The sequence below is a fragment of the Salvelinus fontinalis genome, chromosome 13 (genome assembly GCF_029448725.1).
Source record: "Salvelinus fontinalis isolate EN_2023a chromosome 13, ASM2944872v1, whole genome shotgun sequence".
Classification (NCBI taxonomy): domain Eukaryota; kingdom Metazoa; phylum Chordata; class Actinopteri; order Salmoniformes; family Salmonidae; genus Salvelinus; species Salvelinus fontinalis.
The window spans coordinates 14,655,433-14,666,860 of NC_074677.1; the positions used below are offsets into that span (position 1 = coordinate 14,655,433).

The 11,428-nt window shown below is 39.2% G+C and overlaps 1 non-coding gene across 1 annotated transcript; it reads right to left on the minus strand.

Annotated features, from left to right (window-relative positions):
- Positions 1–3,181: 3,181 nt before the first annotated feature.
- trnaa-ugc (transfer RNA alanine (anticodon UGC)) lies at positions 3,182–3,256 on the minus strand. The gene has a single exon. It is a non-coding gene; the product is annotated as a tRNA-Ala (tRNA).
- Between the last annotated feature and the right edge of the window lie 8,172 nt (positions 3,257–11,428).

Consider the following 11,428-nt stretch of genomic DNA (forward strand, 5'->3'; position numbering starts at 1 on the left):
CATGGTTCCCTCACGCAAAATGTTGGTGGAATTAAGTCAACGTCAGAATCTGTAGACACACCTCTGCCACATTTATTTGAGCTCCACCCAAATGAATAGCAGGTGACTAGCACATTCTCATGCTTAAATTAATGATCAACATAATCATAAGTACATAGAGGGATTAACATTCCATTTACAAGCACATAAATTGTGACCTTACCCAATATAAAAAAAGTTTGTTTCTAATCCCATTTTAACATTGTCAAAGGTTTTACAACAAAAACGATAAACAGAATATGTGCCCGCTCTGAGCTTGGCACATGCGCTCTAGCTAACAGCTGGTATATACAGTGCTGAGGGTACATGATGATTATGGAAAAGAGAGAAATTTGTCAATTGGCAGCCAAGCACCAATCATGTCACCAGAGTACACTTTCTTGATGCTTATTGAAAGTTGTCATCAAGCTCATCACCGTGCACTTTCCCCACCCTGAGATCATCATAATCAAATTAATATTTTGTCTAAACTGTACATGCTTTTCCAAGTTGCAGTGGTAGCACAACACAAAATGGCATTGTGTGACTGCAAGGTTACTGTGACATGGTTATTCTATCAACAATTGCGAGGGGAAAAAAATACATTTCCACAATCTATGTACTTCACCGACAAAATAATAATCTAACTTGTTTACATTTAGGAAAGTTGAATAACAATTTGTTTCCATCAGGCCTGTTGTGAGTTTTTTATCCGACATGTACTTTACTCACAAACCTGATCAATAATCACACCATATTTTTCTTACTAACCAATAGCAGATGAAGTGTACTGTATATCACACAACACCACTTTGCCAATAACATTCTATATTAACCCTAAAATATTTTGCAATCAAATAATTATGTATGTTTAGAGCTGTAAAGTACAGATGCTAGATAAGGCTCAACCTCAAAAATATTAATTTTTGTTTCTTTAAAAATAAATATTGTGTTTTTACCCTCTTTTTCGCTGCACTTTTTATCTATTCTCATCGCTGCAACTCCCCAAAGTGCTCGGGAGGGGCGAAGGTCGAAGCCATGTGTCCTCCAAAACATTAACCCCGAAGCCAGCTGCACCAATGTGTCGGAGGAAACGCATTCAAGTGACGACCGAAGGCAGCCTGCAGGTGCCCGGCCCGCCACAGGGAGTCGCTAGAGCGCGATGAGCCAAGTAAAGGACCCCCTAGCCAAACCCGGACTACGCTGGGCCAATTGTGCACCACCCTATGAGATTCCCAGTCATGGCCGGTTGTGACACAGCCTGGGATCGAAATGTTTTTACATTTTTGTCAATTAGCAGATGTTCTTATCCAGAGTGACTTACATAGCAATGATTGCCTTGCTCAAGGGCACATAAACAGATCTTTCACCTAGTCAGATTGGGGATTCAAACCAGCAACCTTTGTTACTGGTCTAATGCTCTTAACCACTAAACTACATGCCACCTGGTCCTGCCACACTCCAAACCTCAATATAACATTTGGAACTGGAATTTCTGGGATCTCTCATTCTTCATCATCCTCTTACCCCTCCGGTTTCTGATTGCTATGATCTTGTCAAATGGGAAGATTTTCTTTGCTTATTACTCTCTCCAGTGAAGCACTTCAAGGCTCCATTTCTATTACAGCTCCTCCTTGTCCTGAGCTCTCTCATCTGTTCATGAAGGTCATGAACGTCTGGCTCTTCGTCTTCTCCGATTTATAGTTTTCTGCAGGACTCCAACATGAAGGTTAAGAGTTCCTAAAAGTTCGGAATTCTCTCCCAAGTATACTCTTAAAGATGTGGCTAGGGTTATTTTGAAATTTTCTTTAAGATAAGAAATGGTCCTTCTTGCCAGGCTGGTTAATCTCTACTGTGCAAATGCTTTTGTAAAGCTTCTCATTGCAATTAACACCTTGTTCTGTGTTTGAGTCTGAGTCATAAACTAGTGACTTTACCCCAAATGTGATGCATGGAAAGATAATTCCTAAAAGCTCATTAAAGACATGCTCTGGTACTTTGGAGAGTACGAAAGTATTCTTTAAACCTCCCGCTTTGGGCTGGATGTGTCAATGTATAGTCCATACATGCATAATCTATGCACAGAACACAGGAGGTTGGTGGCATCTTAATTAGGGAGAACGGGCTTGGGGTAATGACTGGAGCAGAAGCAGTGGAATGGTATCAAATACATCAAACACATGGCTTCCATTTCAGCCATTACTATGAGCCAGTCTCCCCTCAGCAGCCTCCACTGGAGAAGAATTACTGTCTTACCTCAATTAGCTATGAAATCCCTAGTTTGAAATCAACTGTTTTCTTGAACCTATGCTGTGCAATTTTGCCTACATTTCCCTAATGTGGGGCAGCTCCCTAGCAATTGGAGTTCAGCCCCTAGCATTTGAGTGACAGCCAGCAAGAGGCCTGCCCAGCATTTCATTTTTTTAACTAGGCAAGTCAGTTAAGAACAAATTCTTATTTACAATGACGGCGTACCCTCCCAAACCCAAACAATGCTGGCCCAATTGTGCACAGCCCTGTGGGACTCCCGATCACGGCCGGTTGTGTCACAGCCTGGGAATGAACCAGGGTCTGTAGTGATGCCTCTAGCATTGCAATACAGTGCCTTTAACTGCTGCGCCACCCGGGAGGCGTTATCCAATAAGCTTGCAGGACGGGCACAATGGTGCACACATGTGACCTAGTACAACATTTCGGGGACCACTTTTGGCTAGTGAGAGCTACTTTCTGAACTACTGGCTAAAAAGTATACAAAAGTACCGGAAAATGTGGAATCACTTTTTTATTACATGTTAAGTGTTCATTAGATAAAGTATTTTACCTACATTCCCAAATATATCAACAGATAAATGATCAGATCTGCTTTTTTAATTAAGAATGAGCATAAATATCATAAAATATATTTTGCATGCACAACTTGTCCATGTGTATCAATAGTGTTGCAATTTACCAGGATTAGGTTATGCTTCCCTTCCTCCTCTCTTTCCCCATGCTTTTGAAAGATAACATCCGCTGACACTAACATTGTTGCATACTCCAAAAATTGCAGCCAGGAAATTCTAAATTCGCTAAGTAACCATTTACATTTACATTTAAGTCATTTAGCAGACGCTCTTATCCAGAGCGACTTACAAGTACATTCATACTTTTTTTTTTTTTGTGCTGGCCCCCGTGGGAATCAAACCCACAACCCTGGCGTTGCAAGCGCCATGCTCTACCAACTGAGCCACACGGGGCCCCCAACAAATAAATGTAACAAATATTTAACTGTTTGGATGAAACCACACACCCTGGCTAAGTCACAAATAAAATCACTTTAACTCTTCTCATGTTATTCATATCCTATGGACAGATGCACTTAAGGTCCAACTGATTTACACAAAACAGGCGATCTAGTCTTTAGATACACTAAGTCAAGACCACTGCACTGAACTGGAACTCTTTCTATGCCAAATCCCTAGCAGTTGTCAGGTTTGTTCACAGATGATCAACTCGACCTGCTCACTGCTCATCCACTTAAGTCAACGACTCCCTGTGTTTGCTTGAGTGTCAACTACTCCGTATTTTCTGTTCTCTTCTGCTCACATATATGCCCATGATCACAGTCACAATGTACAGTAAGTAGTACACATGCCTAGGTGTCAACAATGTTAATTGCATATCTGAGTGATGGGAAGAAATGTAGATGAGGCAATGTTCCACCGCGTTTCAGAGGTTGTTGCTTCTGTTCAGGGAAATAGGCACTGTGTACCTAATCACACTTCCACAGGAGCTCATTTGAATGTGGTAGAGCACGGAGTGTGACTGGGAGGAATAACCATCAAGGCTCTGGTGCTTCAGAGTAATATTTGTCCAAGGGGAATGGAGCACATGACATTTCTGAATAAAATTATCAAAATGTAGCCTGCCCTGAATGGTACAGTATAATAGATATGTACTACCGTATAATATATCTAGCTAGTACTGTAATCTATGGTTGTCAGTTTAGAGCAATATTATAATTTGATGAACATCATGTGTTGTTTGTTTTAATGTTTATATAATACAATACTATGAAATATACAATACATTTATCAGCGAGTTACACAATTCTATTTACAGTGACGTTAAGCGGTATTGTAAAGGGGTAAAGATAAAGAATTTTGTCCGGACGCCTGTCAGGTTTTTACACTGCCAATATGAAAAGAGTACACTGTAAAAAAAAATATCCTGTTAATTTACGGTAAAAGTCTGGCAGCACGGATGCCAGAAATAGACTGTAAAACTACAAACTAAAAATTTACATAAATAATCTGTATAAAAACTGTGATTTACTTTCCATCAAATAAAGTATATTACTGCAATTTTATGACATTAACTCCTATTTTTACCTGGAATCCTCTTTTTTTGCTGGCATTGGTTGTGAAAATAATGAATTGGACAGCTAAAAAGCATAAAGAACTCCTTAATTGATGCCAAAATATAGCTAGAACACAGATAATTGTCATTATATTACAAAAAACGACTCAATTCAACTGGTATCAGTTGTGAAAATAGAGAATTGGGCAGCTAAAAAGCATAAAGAACTCCTTAATTGACGTCAAAATAAAACTAGAAAATAGATAATTTTCATAATATTACAAAAACCTACTCTCAATGTAACTATTATTGGTTTGAAATTAAAGAATTCTCCAGCAAAAAAACAAAATAACATACATTAATAAAGGTTAAATAAATGTATATATTTTTAAAATGACACAGGGATTTCCTTAAATACATTTTTACAAGATTTATTACATATATTAAGTAATTCAATACACTTTCAAACCTTAACCTGTGCGTGCAGTAGCATGGCAGAGGTAAAGGGGTAGAAAGGTAAGGATGTGATAAGAAGATGGGTGTCAGGTAATCTCAGTGTACAAACATTTCTGGAACTATACACTTGATAGTTACGGTGTGAAACATAGGAAAAATGTGTGTCAAACATTTACAAAAAATATCAGTATTTTGACATTTTGGTTATAAAATGTAGGTCAAGTTATTATTCTGTCATCCTAACCCACAACTATATGGAGGAGGGGGGGGGGAGATGTGTGTAGGACAAGGTATGTCGATCCTAGTGCAAAAACATTTATTGAACTCAAAATGTATATATACTGTGTCAAACATTCCCTTAAAAGCAACTTACAACATGCTAATGTAAAAAACATTCAGTTCTATCATTTTGGTCAAGTGTTTTTTTTATCATCTGCCTGTTTCTTGACTGCGTGCTGCAGTCGGTGGATTTAAGTACCTGTATGTATACGTGTGCAAGGCTACTCCCTCCGTTCATAGTCTGCAATATTTGAGATCAGACAAATAACTTTTGGATTGATTGCATGCTGCTTTCTTGACTTCTTCTCCACTTTGGACCCCTTATCTGGGTTGATCTTGAATAGGCACCTGCGTTGGATGAAATAACATAAATAATGTCATTCTATACTAATGCCCGCCATTCTTAATCACTAGCAGTGGTCTTCTACCCTTTCAGGTATAATAATTTGATTTGTTGACTAACAAAAAATGTACCTGCAAAAATGTATTTATCTAATTTAAAGGGGCTACATGTAGGATGTTTGCAATGTAATATTAGATAAGTAACAGTGGAACAACAATGTTTTTTCACCAGAAAATATATTGGGTGCATAGAAAGTGTATCCTGATATGCTACATTTCTATTGGCCAACAAGGGACTGGTGTCGTTCTGTTTAAATTGCAAGTTGTGGTTAACAGTAAGGCATCCTAGAAGACAACACCAGCCTAGAGTTAGTTATAACATGTAAACGGCCCTTGCATCGTGTCACATTGTGATACAGGAGATACAGCAGACTCTATGATGATGACGACGCATATGACTTTTAAAAGCATTCTATTTTGTAAACAGATTTTCAGCTAACAATGCAGCATACATATTGGCCATTTGCTTCATGTCGGTGTAATGACTGATGATCCACATAACCTCGTAATGTTTTAACAGTGAGGCCACAGGAACGACATACCAATTCTTTGGAAAGACCTAACATGTTTCGAATTTCTCCATATTTAACTTACTTGTAACAAAGAAAAAAGGTAGCTTGTAGATTTTAATCTAGGTTCCAATTAACTACTGAAGTGTATCTTTCTGATTTGCTTGATTACAATGTCAATGGACTTTAAAAGGAGACAACAGTGATTATTTATTTGTACTTCCATGCTAAGCTGCTCAGTTTGCTAAACTAAGCTAGCTATGAATATTACTTTAGTTTGAGGATTGCAGGGAATTTCCTCAATTCCAATTCAAGTAACTGAAGAAGGAGAAAGAGAGAGAAAAACATATGTTATCAGGTTGGATTGGTTTACAGAAAACTACCTAGCTAGCAAGTTAGCACGCTAGCTAGGTTATAAATGCAGCTAGCAATCTAGCTAAATAAATTCTGCAAAAAAATAAACTCCCCTTTTTCAGGACCCTGTCTTTCAAAGATAATTCGTAAAAATCCAAATAACTTCACATATCTTCATTGTAAAGGGTTTAAACACTGTTTCCCATGCTTGTTGAATGAACCATAAACAATTAATGAACATGTACCTGTGGAATGGTCGTTAAGACACTAACAGCTTAGTGTAGGCAATTGAGGTCACAGGTATGAAAACTTTGGACACTAAAGAGGCATTTCTACTGACTCTGAAAAACACCAAAAGAAAGATGCCCAGCGTCCCTGCTCATCTGCGTGAACGTGCCTTAGGCATGCTGCAAGGAGGCATGAGGACTGCAGATGTGGCCAAGGCAATAAATTGCAATGTCCATAATGTGAGATGCCTAAGACAGCGCTACAGAGAGACAGGACGGACAGCTGATCGTCCTAGCAGTGGCAAACCACGTGTAACAACACCTGCACAGGATCGGTACATCCGAACATCACACCTGCGGGACAGGTACAGGATGGCAACAACAACTGCCGGAGTTACACCAGGAACGCACAATCACTCCCATCAGTGCTCAGACTGTCCGCAATAGGCTGAGAGAAGCTGGACTGAGGGCTTGTATGCCTGTTGTAAAGCAGGTCCTCACCAGACATCACCGGCAACAACGTCGCCTATGGGCACAAACCCACCGTCGCTTGACCAGACAGGACTGGCAACAAGTGCTCTTCAATGACGAGTTGCAGTTTTGCGCGTTTATCGTCGAAGGAATGAGCTTAACACCGAGGCCTGTACTCTGGAGCTGGATCGATTAGGAGGTGCAGGGTCCGTCATAGTCTGGGGCGGTGTGTCACAGCATCATCGGACAGAGCTTGTTGTCATTGCAGGCAATCTCAACGCTGTGCTTTGCAGGGAAGACATTCTCCTCCCTCATGTGGTACCCTTCCTGCAGGCTCATCCTGACATGACCCTCCAGCATGACAATGCCACCAGCCATACTGCTCGTTCTGTGCGTGATTTCCTGCAAGACAGGAATGTCAGTGTTCTGCCATGGCCAGCGAAGAGCCTGGATCTCAATCCCATTGAGCACATCTGGGCCCTGTTGGATTGGAGGGTGAGGGCTAGGGCCATTCCCCCCAGAAATGTCCGGGAAACTGCAGGTGCCTTGATGGACGAGTGGGGTAACATCTCACAGCAAGAACTGGCAAATCTGGTGCAGTCCATGAGGAGGAGATGCACTGCAGTACTTAATGTAGCTGGTGGCCACACCAGATACTGACTATTACTTTTGATTTTGACCCCCCCTCCCCTTTTGTTCAGGGACACATTATTTCATTTCTGTTAGTCACATGTCTGTGGAACTTGTTCAGTTTATGTCTCAGTTGTTGAATCTTGTTATGTTCATACAAATATTTACACATGTTATGTTTGCTGACAATAATCACAGTTGACACTAAGAGGACGTTTCTTTTTTTACTGAGTTTCGCTGAATGTCAATGCTTCGAAATGAATACTACTTTAACTGTCAACAAATGTTTGCTTATCAAAAATATTTGCTTATCTTAGTTGGCTTGCTGCTAGCTAGCCAAGGTCTGGTTCCTAGCTGGCTCGGGTAGTGTTTGCTCGCTATCTTGCTAACGTGTGAGCAGCCAACCACAATCTCCACGATATTAGCTAGCAAATACAACAAAGTTAATTAATCTGCACATCTAGCAATTTCGTCAACTATTTAAAGTTTATGTTAAAGAATTAAGCCATTAGTAATGCTCACCTTGGTATGATATATATCCGCTCTCCTATCAATGCATGTTCCAAGCTGCTACCTGCTGCATTCAATTGAGTGCAGTTGTGTGCCGGGCGTTCGAATGACGCCTCCAAAGTGTTTCTGATTCATTGTCAAATGGTTTCTAATGGAAATGGCAATGTGAAATATTGACTAGTCTTAAATTACACTAACCTACATGTTTTATGGTTCCAAAGAGTGATGTAGAGGATGGTGATTTTGAAATAGAAGAGGAAGTGTCTGATATGGAAGAGAATGTTGGATGATAATGAATGATCATAATGAATCGTACTCTGATGAGGACGAAATTGCTGAAGTGGTGATATTAATGTAAAAAAATGACAATATAATATGGTCTTCTACCTGAGAGTCAAGGTAGAATGCAGTGGTAATGTAAATATCCATAACTTCACAGTCTATGTTTGTAATATAGTGATCAACATTTGTAACATGACAGACAATATCATTACATTATCTTTCATAGCTTTATGCATTTTTTATCCTTAAAGACTTTACCTGACAATTAATAAATAGTAAATGAACTGGCTTAATCAGTTAAATAACAGTCAGTATCTGTTAATTATGCATTCACTTTCATTGAGCTATTGTAAATATTCATTATTTTACAGTTAATGTTTGAAATGTAGTGATCAATATCAGTACAATCACAGATGACAGCATTCTTTTTACATTCTCTTGTATAGTTTTATACTGTTTATAAACATTAAAAATAGTTTTTTACGATAATTATCTGCATTTTGAATGTAAAACTAAAGTAAATATTCATAAAACAATGGTAAATGTATTTGTTTCTTTATAATGTATTTTACTGTATTTCTAAAGCTTATTGTTGTGAAAAAGGGATGCATGTCTGAAAAATACAGGAAGTTTAATGTATTTCGCATTGACTCACATTACTTATTATTCTACACAACGAAAGTTAAATAATTTTAAGTTTGTCCCTGTCAGTTCACAGTATTCTACCATTATTCATAAATACCAAAAGAAAACATGTACAAATTTACAGTTAAAATAATTTTCAGTATCGTAAAAAAAAAGTGTTTTTTTTGCTGTGTAGGAGAGAGAGAGAGAGAGAGAGAGAACTGCTACCAGACACAAACATCAGCAGAAGAGACTGCCTAGACTTAGAGTGTAGCCTGTTTGCCAGATAGCCATTGGAGAGAAATAACCCACACCATATAACCCACACCATATAACCCCAAGTCACGGCACAGGGTAAACCAACTAATAATAACTCATACAATAATAATGGCAGAGCAACTCAGAGGCAACTTCATAGTAACAACAGACAAGAAAGAACCTTCATCAACCTTAAAGAATTTTCAATAAGGCCTGAAGTCAACAGCTAAGACCCCCCCCCCCCCCCCCCCCCCTCTTAATTCAATTCAAGGGGCTTTATTGGCATGGGAAACATATTTTTACATTGCTAAAGCAAGTGAAATAGATAATAAACAAAAGTGAAATAAAACAATAAATTAACAGTAAACATTAGAAAAGAATAAAGACATTTGAAATGTCATATTGTCTATATACAGTGTTGTAACGATGTGCAAATAGTTAAACTACAAAAGGGAAAATAAATAAATATGGGTTGTGGTAACAGGTTACAAAATCTTGCTGCTGTGATTTCACATAGGAAGTGCAGCTCAGTTTCCACCTCGTTTTGTGGGCAGTGTCTTCTCTTGCGAGCCAGGCCTGCCTACGGCAGCCTTTCTCTATAGCAATGCTCACTGAGTCTTTACATAGTCAAAGCTTTTTTTAATTTTGGGTCAGTCACAGTAGTCAGGTATTCTGCCACTGTGTACTCTGTTTAGAGCCAAATAGAATTCTAGCTTGCTCAGTTTTTTTTGTTAATTCTTTCCAATGTGTCAAGTAATTATCGTTTTGTCTTCTCAAGATTTGGTTGGGTCTAATTGTGTTGCTGTCCTGGGGCTCTGAGGGGTCTGTTTGTGTTTGTAAACAGAGCCCGAAGACCAGCTTGCTTAGGGGACTTCTCCAGGTTCATCTCGCTGTAGGTGATGGCTTTGTTATGGTAGGTTTAGGAATCACTTTCTTTTGTGTGGTTGTAGAATTTAACAGATCTTTTCTGGATTTTGGTAATTACCGGATATCGGCCTAATTCTGCTCTGCATGCAACATTTGGTGTTTTACGGTGTACACAGGATATTTTTGGCAGAATTCTGCATGCAGTCTCAATTTGGTGTTTTCACATTTTGTGAATTCTTGGTTGGTGAACGGACCCCAGACCTCACAAACATAAAGGGCAATGGGTTCTATAACTGTTTAAAGTATTTTTAGCCAGATCGTAATTGGCATTTCGAATTTGATGTTCCTTTTGATGGCATAAAAGGCCCTTCTTGCCTTATCTCTCAAATCATTCATAGCTTTGTGGAAGTTACCTGTAGCGCTGATCTTTAGGCCGAGGTGTGTATAGTTTGTGTGCTCCGGGGCAACAGTGTCTAGATGGAATTTGTATTTGTGGTCCTGGCAACTGGACCTTTTTTGGAACACCATTATTTTTGTCATACTGAGATTTACTGTCAGGGCACAGGTCTGACAGAATCTGTGCAGAAGATCTAGGTGCTGCTGTAGGCCCTCCTTGATTGGGGACAGAAGCACCAGATCATCAACAAACAGTAGACATTTGACTTCAGATTCTAGTAGGGTGAGGCTGGGTGCTGCAGACTGTTCTAGTGCCCTAGCCAATTCTTTGATATACACTATCGGTCAAAAGTTTTAGAAGACCTAGTCATTCAAGTATTTTTTTTTATATTTACTTTTTTCTACATTGTAGAATAATAGTGAATCAAATCAAATGTTATTTGTTACATGCGCCAACTACAACAGGTGTAGACATTACAGTGAATTGCTTACTAACAAGCCCTTAACCATCAATGCAGTTTAAAGAAAATAACCCCAAAAAGTAAGAGATAAGAAAAATGATTAAAGAGCAGCAGTAAATAATCTGGGTAGCCATTTGATTAGCTGTTCAGGAGTCTTATGGCTTGGGGGTAGAAGCTATTTAGGAGCCGCTTGGACATAGACCGGTATCGCTTGCCATGCGGTAGCAGAGAGAACAGTCTATGACTAGGGTGGCTGGAGTCTTTGACAATTTTTAGGGCCTTCCTCGGACAACGCCTGGTATAGAGGTCCTGGATGGCAGGAAGCTTGGCCCCGGTGATGTACTGG